Raw genomic sequence first — 7731 nt, forward strand, 5'->3', positions numbered from 1 at the left:
ATTGTTTAGTTGTACCACATATTATACAATCTTCCATTTGGGGTTTTCAAAACTATTATTGCGTTCCTGTTTGGGGCTGCACAGAGTCAGCTTGTGGGTTTCTGAGACTTGAAAGTTGAGAGATTCTTTGAACCTTGGTAGCTCTGTGGCTGTCATCATGGCACAAAATGAATATTCAATTACACCATAAATGCTGTGAATACCATTAGAATTACTAGAGAAAAAGAGAATGAAGGAAAGTCTATAGATTCACAAACATTCAAAAGAGGCAAAAAATAATGATTGGCCTGAAGGCTGAGTTCTTCCATAAATAGAGCCATGCTGAGAAAATACAAATGAAAAAGACTATCAAGATGCATGAAAAAAGAAATACCAAACAAAAGAACTATGAAAGACACCTCAGGGAATAGTACCTGCCTTTCTGCTGAACACAGAACAGTCCCAAGGGCCCAAAAGTACTTTCCAACATAATTAAACACAAGTGGAAAGGGAAGGTAAGATGGGAGAATGGGAAGTCTCTCTTCCCAGAGTTCTCTCTCAGGGAGAAGCAGAAGTATTAAAAGTTACTCTTCCAACAGGAAGGAGGAAAATGAAAAGAACGGTTACTAAAGTCTGCTTTGTTGAAGATAGTTGTACAAGAAAACTACTTAAATATGAAAGATTCATCAGGCCAATGGACTTACATTTCAAGGTCCACATAATACATCCTGAACTGAAAGTCACCTTTGTTGCCTGCCAATACTTGGTGTGAAAAAACAATTCCTCATGCTCATTATACACAACTTTGGGTGTAACTACCAAAAGTACAGCCACTGGGATGAACTTGAATGAGCTGGGCTTTGTGACACAAGGAAACATTTATTTGAGGGGAAATGTGCCCAAGTTAACCATCAATTCTGAAAAGAATAGATGCATAAAGACAGTCTTACTGGTTGGATAGCAGGTTCATACAAGTAACTACAGTTATTGAAGACTACAAATTAATCAGGAAAGGCATCAATAATGTGATGCTTCCGAATTCTACCAAACAACCTTACAGATCTCAAGAGAATGATTTATTGAGTTGCAAAACACATTGAAATGGCCCAATTTTATAAGAAAGAAATTATTATAATTTTGCTGATTTACATTTATCTATGAAGATATTGTGTCACTATAATTTGGATTTCAGCAGAGTATTTTTTTGGGAAACACTTTTGAAAAGGGATGCTAGTTTAGACACATTTATGGCACTTCCTTTAGAAAGAATTATTTTACAAAAAGATCATTCCAGTTTGGCAGTATTGTTAATAAAGAACAGGTTTATCTTTGCCACATCAGCTATGTTATTTTTTAAAGAAAAATATCTTGGTTTCCAGGGTGCTATAATTTGCCTTTTAAACTATTAGTGAGGAAAAAAATCCTTCCATCTGTCTACTCTTTGTACTTGTTGATGAGGATTATAATATATGCAGAGGAAAGGAAATGAAAATACCTTGAGAAAAGACAGAAATGATAAAAATGAAGATAGCTATGTGATAGAAGGATAAATGGGTATAAATATTGTTTAGAATGTGTATACATATTTATGCATATGAATACATGTGCACATATGTCTCATTTCTCTCTTATTATCTACTATAAACCCCATACCATATTAAAATGTTGTTTCAAATAAATCTTAAAGTATTCTGACAACAACCAGATATTTTGTGCTAAATTTTCTGGTGAAAAATTGGCAGCTCAAGAAGTTTAAGTTACAAGACCACCAAGCATTGTAGTTGTATGGGGTTTTACAAATGTCTCTTTTACTCTAACACATTTTTGGGCTACTCTAAATAATTTTGTTTACTGTGGAAAATCTGGGCTAAAAAGAAATAAAGAAACATATGATAGGTTATCAGAAATTGGTAAAAATGTAATCTTCCCAATCCCTGGTAAGTTTCACCAAAATGAGATACATATAGTTGAAAAGGGCTACATTCATTTTCTGTTGCCAAGTGGATTTGGTTTTAGTTTAATTCTCTTTATAGAATTGATGTTTGCTCTTGGCTAACCATCTATGATATCATTATATTGCACACAATGAATTATTCACCTGAATGTGTCTTACAATTGGTTCAGCAGAGTTTTTGCTCCTTTCGTCCAAACATTTTACTTTATCTATAAAGATTGAATTAATCATCTCTGCCAGCAGTGAATAACTGAAAGAATTAGTTTTTAATATCTGGAGCAGAGAAAGGGAAATTGCAGGCAAAGCAATACATTTTGCTTGACCAGTTTTCCATGTTTCCTTTTATAATTTGCACTCTCTATCATATCCAGCATCTTTGACAGGGGAGAGGAGGAGATAAGGCACATTGATTAATGACTGCCAACCTTTTGGGTGGAAGACAACTGGGTGAACATGATTGGTTAGGATGCATGTTTATTGTAGTCCTACTATTTCAAACGCCTATCATTTAATTTTTATTACAATGCTATGAGTTAAATACTTTTAATTTCTTACTTTACAAATGGAAGAGTAAGCCCCAAGAATTAAATGATTAAGCCAGACCATGTGCCCTGCTATGTACCATTAGTATTTTGGGGACTGGGACCCAGAAATAATTTAAAATCATTCTCTCATGTTTGAGAGCTATTTATTGAAAAGGTTTCCTGCCATGGTTTGATAATGATGATGATAATGAAGATGATGACAAATGAAGTAGTATTTGGTACATAGTACTACACACACATTCATTCAGTTATTTACATATATTTTCTTGTGTAAACTCATAAATGCCCAATGACACAGTTGCTAGGACTGTCTTCACACTTCATAAAGAGTCAACTCCAAGTATTCTAGTTCCAGAGTTTATTATGCCTCTTAAACTGTATATTATTTTAATTGTAAAAATTTTTGCCCAGGGGTTCTCAAGACAAAGATAAATGCTATGATTTATAATAAAACAAACCAACAAAAACCCAAAAACTTTCATTTTGAATTAAGAATATACTTTCCCATTTTCTTAGGATTAACTGGATGACTAGATGAAAAGTGATTATATTGTTACTAAATTCAAAAATTCCCACAGCTTATTACAAGATTTAACTAAGGACCTGGTTAAAATTTTATAATGCTTAAATATTTGCCTGGAAAAAAACGGACATATAAAATTGGATGAAGAACTAGTCTCAAAGGTGAAAAAGTCTGGACATAATTTACTTTATCTAACACATAGAATACAAATTGTGGAAATTGCAGAATGGTCTCACTTGGAGCAGCTATAACTTTCTTTTCTAGTGGGGATTGTTTTTCCTGGAGACCTATGCAAATCTTCCTAATTAAAGAAAATGTCAGGAAATTTCCAGGAACACTTGCTACAATGCTTAGAAGACGTAACATGTAACTTAAGGATGTAATGACTTCTCCATTCTTTCACATATTTTCTACAGTAATCATAAAATGCAGTGTGTCCTAGAACCACATTAGACAAAAAAGAAAGAGGCCCAAATTTTGATGGCTTGTTTAACTATCTTCTCTGTATGACAATTGTCATGAATAAGAAGTTTTGAAAATGTTCTTTGAGTTAACAAATCTATTTGTAGGAATTAGTTGTAAGACCATGATGAATAATAACACGAACAAACGGTTTTTCCTAAGGATGCTTACCATGCTAAGCATATTCAATAAAAGCAATTCAATAAAAAAAAGTAACTACAGAAAAATCCTGCTTCTTATCTCAACATAATGAAACATGATAGACCTGCCTTTCAGGTTTTTATAAATAGTTATGTCTATAATTTTTCATTGATAATTTTGTACTTTTTAAACTTGGTATCATGTCATAAGCTTTTGCTAATATACCTAAAATTGTTCAAAATATGAATTTCAATGTCTGTGGAATGATTTAAACAAGTTCTCTAAGGACTAATAATATTTTAATTGGATTTTAAAATGATATAGCACAATTTAAATAACTATTTTCTGAATATATTCTTTATTTTGTTCAATTTATAAATAGTTATACAATTATATGTTTGATTTATAAAACATTCAAATTAGACGTTTTATTGAAATATAGTTGTTAATACCATGTTCACAATAAAGAACTTATTTCTGAAGTTATAAATATACTATGTTAAAACAAATAAAATTCCATAAGGTAGCATTTAATGCCTTATTTATATAATTGTAACTTAAATCTATATCTAAACATTCACTTTCTTTAAAAAAATCTATTTGGGGACTTCATGTTGTTTCCTTTGCCTATAACTTACTTCAGGGCAGTTTTTCTTAACTCATCTTTATTTGAATTAATACAAGTTTGGTAATTATCAGGGAGGATGACCTTTTAAATTTATGTTAGCATGTCTTCAAAGTTGTTTTTGCTTGTTTGTTTTTTCTTTTTGGGTTTCAAGTTAGGCCCTTCAGAGAAACTTACAAAGGAACCAGCCCAAATCATCCAGTCAATCTGGCCCACTCTTTTAGGTAAACTAGAGTAAAGTTTGCTCATTATAATATTAAATTCTTCACCCAGAGACATCTTCATCTGCATTTTTGAACATGTCATACAAGAAGCAGCATGACCTCACACTGAGCATGCTCCAGGAGCATGCCTTACTCTACATGTGATGGTGAGATTTTTCTTTATGAATATGTATGAGTTTCCCCAATTAAAAAAAATAACTTGCAAAAAAAAAAAAAAAACCCAAAGAACCCATGTTTATCACATAATAGTTGTCAGGGTGTATGACATGCTAATTTTGTCTCTGTTTCGTTTTCTATAATATTTCTATTTTTTTCTCAATTCAAGTAGTAATATTAGTTATTTAATTGTTTAAAACATAAAAAGAAACAGGCATGGGGGTGGTTCTAGCACTTGAGAGACTGAGGCAGGAGGATCCCCAGTTTGAGGCCAGCCTGGGCTACAAAAGGAGACTTTAAAGAAAGTAGAGAGAGGAGAGAGAGAAAGAGAGAGAGAGAGAGAGAGAGAGAGAGAGAGAGAAGGAAAGAAGGAGGGAAGGAAGAAAAAATGAAAAAGAAAGAAAATGTTCTTCATTAAAAAGCACAATTTACCATTTAACAATGTGTGTCATCTTTGTTACTGGTTCAACAATGGTGCTTTGAATTGGGAAACAAAATCAACCCAGGCATTGTATTATAAAAAAGTTTTATTCTTGGGTGAATTATTTAGGTACAAGATGTTTCTTTCACTGATACTTTCCATATTGTGTCAGATTTCTTTGAAAGAATGAAAATTTCCTTCTTCCCTACTGTTCATGAGGAAGTTAACCAGAGGGTATATGATATGTTTCCCAAGTAATAATGGGACAATTATTTGGTTTCAAAATGAATGACTAGAATGAGTATGGAAGTAGACCTATTTCAGGCTTTCTGAAAAATATGGGCTACATTAATTTATTAAAATTTAAAATAAATATAAAATAAAATAAATCATGATAATTTACACCTAATGAAAGTCCCTTGAGAGTCTAAAGTTAAATATTAATAGTGAGATATTTTCATATGCCAACCAAATGTTTGTTTGCTCTCACTCTTTTTTTTATTACATGGAATTGATCCAATTCTAATAATATTAATAATGATCATGAATATAATTTTAGAATAAATGTTATCTATTTTAGGTTTCAAAGCTTTTGACTTACAATAGCAAATGAAAATTTTCTTTCTTCATATGGACTTTATATGATCAGATTTCAATGAGTGATGATCCTAGCAATCTGTGGTTGCTTCAAACAAGGCCCTCATGTATTTTGCTTACTTTTGGTAATGTAAATACCACCCATAAACCCAGCACATCATTCACAAATAAGAATCTTACTAATGATACATCTACTCATATGCTGCTCTCCTATTTCATCCTCCTGCCTCCTCCCCAGAGGTAACTTCTTTCCAAATTTTGTTTATCATCCCTTTGGAATTTGCTACTTAAACACACAAATAAGAGTTTCTCTTGATATAGGAGAAGAATTGCTGGGACATAGCAACCCTATTAGATATTCAACTGTGGTTCATGATTGCCAGATTTTATTAACCGTGGTTGTATTAACTTACCTGTCAGTGATCCTGTGTAAGAAATCCTGTTGATTCTTCTCTTGTATTGCCCAACTATTTTAAACAATTAAGTGAAGTTAAATCATATAACATGGGTCTTGATTTGCTTCTCTAAAGCACTAAAGTCTCTGAATACATTTATTAGCTAAATGTGTTGACTTCCCTCTATGTGGCAGGTCTTTTTCCTTCCTTTTTTTCTATTGGCATCTTACTATTGGTTAGTAATACATCTACCACCAACCTACCATCTACTTATACATAGATAGTATGTGTATGTATATATATATATATGTACATATATACATTATATATGTATTTATATCTATAACTCATCATAATTCTTTGTAGTCATATATGTTGCTAGTATCTTCTTCCAGTTTGCTGCTTGTCTTTTTCACTTTTTTTTCCTTTCAGGTTCTTTTGACCACACTATAACCAAGACAGAGATTTTATGCTATAAATATTAGAATTAGCAAGATACATGAAAACATCACATTTGAGATCCAGTTACCATTGCTTCATAGCAGGCTGGAGAAGGGGGATTTACTGAAATAATTTAAAAAGTAGCCAGGTATTGATACTGTGTTTTTATCCCTATGACTTGGTACTGCTTTTCTCTCTACTAGGTGAGTCTGGCTACAGGAAGAGAGTACAACTGAGAGAGGTTTGGGAGGGGGATCTTAGCGTATAGAACACCTGTTCCCAATGCCCCAGGGAGAGCCTGGGGACACAAAAACATCCTCAGCATAGCTTGAGAATAGCAGAGACGACTTCTTCCTGAAGATGCAAAATAGCTGGAGGTCCAACCTTACTAGGCATTTAGGTTTGCATAAGTAGAGCTAGGCATGGTGGCACATACCTATAATCCCAACTATTTAGGAGGTAGAGAGAGGAAGATCACAGTTGGAGGCCAACCCAGGCAAAGTTTGCATGAGACCTTATCTGAAAAAACAAAACAAAACAAAACAAACTAAAAACTAAACTAAAAACAAAAGACTGAGAGCATCATTCAAGTGGTGGAACACAGGCCCTGAGTTCAATCTCCAGTACCAAAAAAAACCATATTTGAATAAGATAACTGAGATTCATATGGATCCCATCCTTTGCCTTGGCACTAAACATGGGCTGAATTAACCAAGAACACCCTGAATTGGGTTCAGCTTTCCTGAACTTTACTTTTGTTGTAACTGCACTTTTGTGGGTTAAGGTAATGTGAAATAATGTAGTGGAATGATCTCAAACTTTAACCCCATAGAGGTGTCACCTGGGGCACATGTTAAACCTCACACTGTTGACCCCACCTCCAGGATTTCTAACTCAGTAGTGCTGGGGTTGGAAGAAGTCAGGAATCTGCATTTCTTACAAGTTCCCAGATGCTGCTGTTACACCTGGAACCCTATTTTGAGAATCACTGTGTGATAAGTAGCACCAAATCTCAAAGGCATATCATAGGAGAAACATATTCTTTATGGTATCCATTCAATGTGATGGTGTATGTGTGCTGGGTGGCGGGGAGAGCTGGTGGCGTACAAGGTCTCCTTGAGCATCAATACCCAGCTGTCTGACTGTGGAAGACTCATGTGGAGGACTGCATAGAGGTTGTGTGGGCCAGGTCAAGAGGAAGTAGGCTTTCTTCTCTTACTCCCTGGGTCAGAACTCAGACACGTGCAATGGCATGGAAGACTGAAAAC

General features: G+C 33.9%; 1 pseudogene; it reads left to right on the plus strand.

Moving 5' to 3' along the window:
* The first annotated feature begins 226 nt into the window (after positions 1-226).
* Positions 227-940, plus strand: LOC109693136 (ribosome biogenesis protein NSA2 homolog pseudogene; annotated as a pseudogene).
* The last annotated feature ends 6791 nt before the right edge of the window (positions 941-7731 follow it).

This window comes from Castor canadensis, chromosome 3, assembly GCF_047511655.1.
Source record: "Castor canadensis chromosome 3, mCasCan1.hap1v2, whole genome shotgun sequence".
NCBI lineage: Eukaryota > Metazoa > Chordata > Mammalia > Rodentia > Castoridae > Castor > Castor canadensis.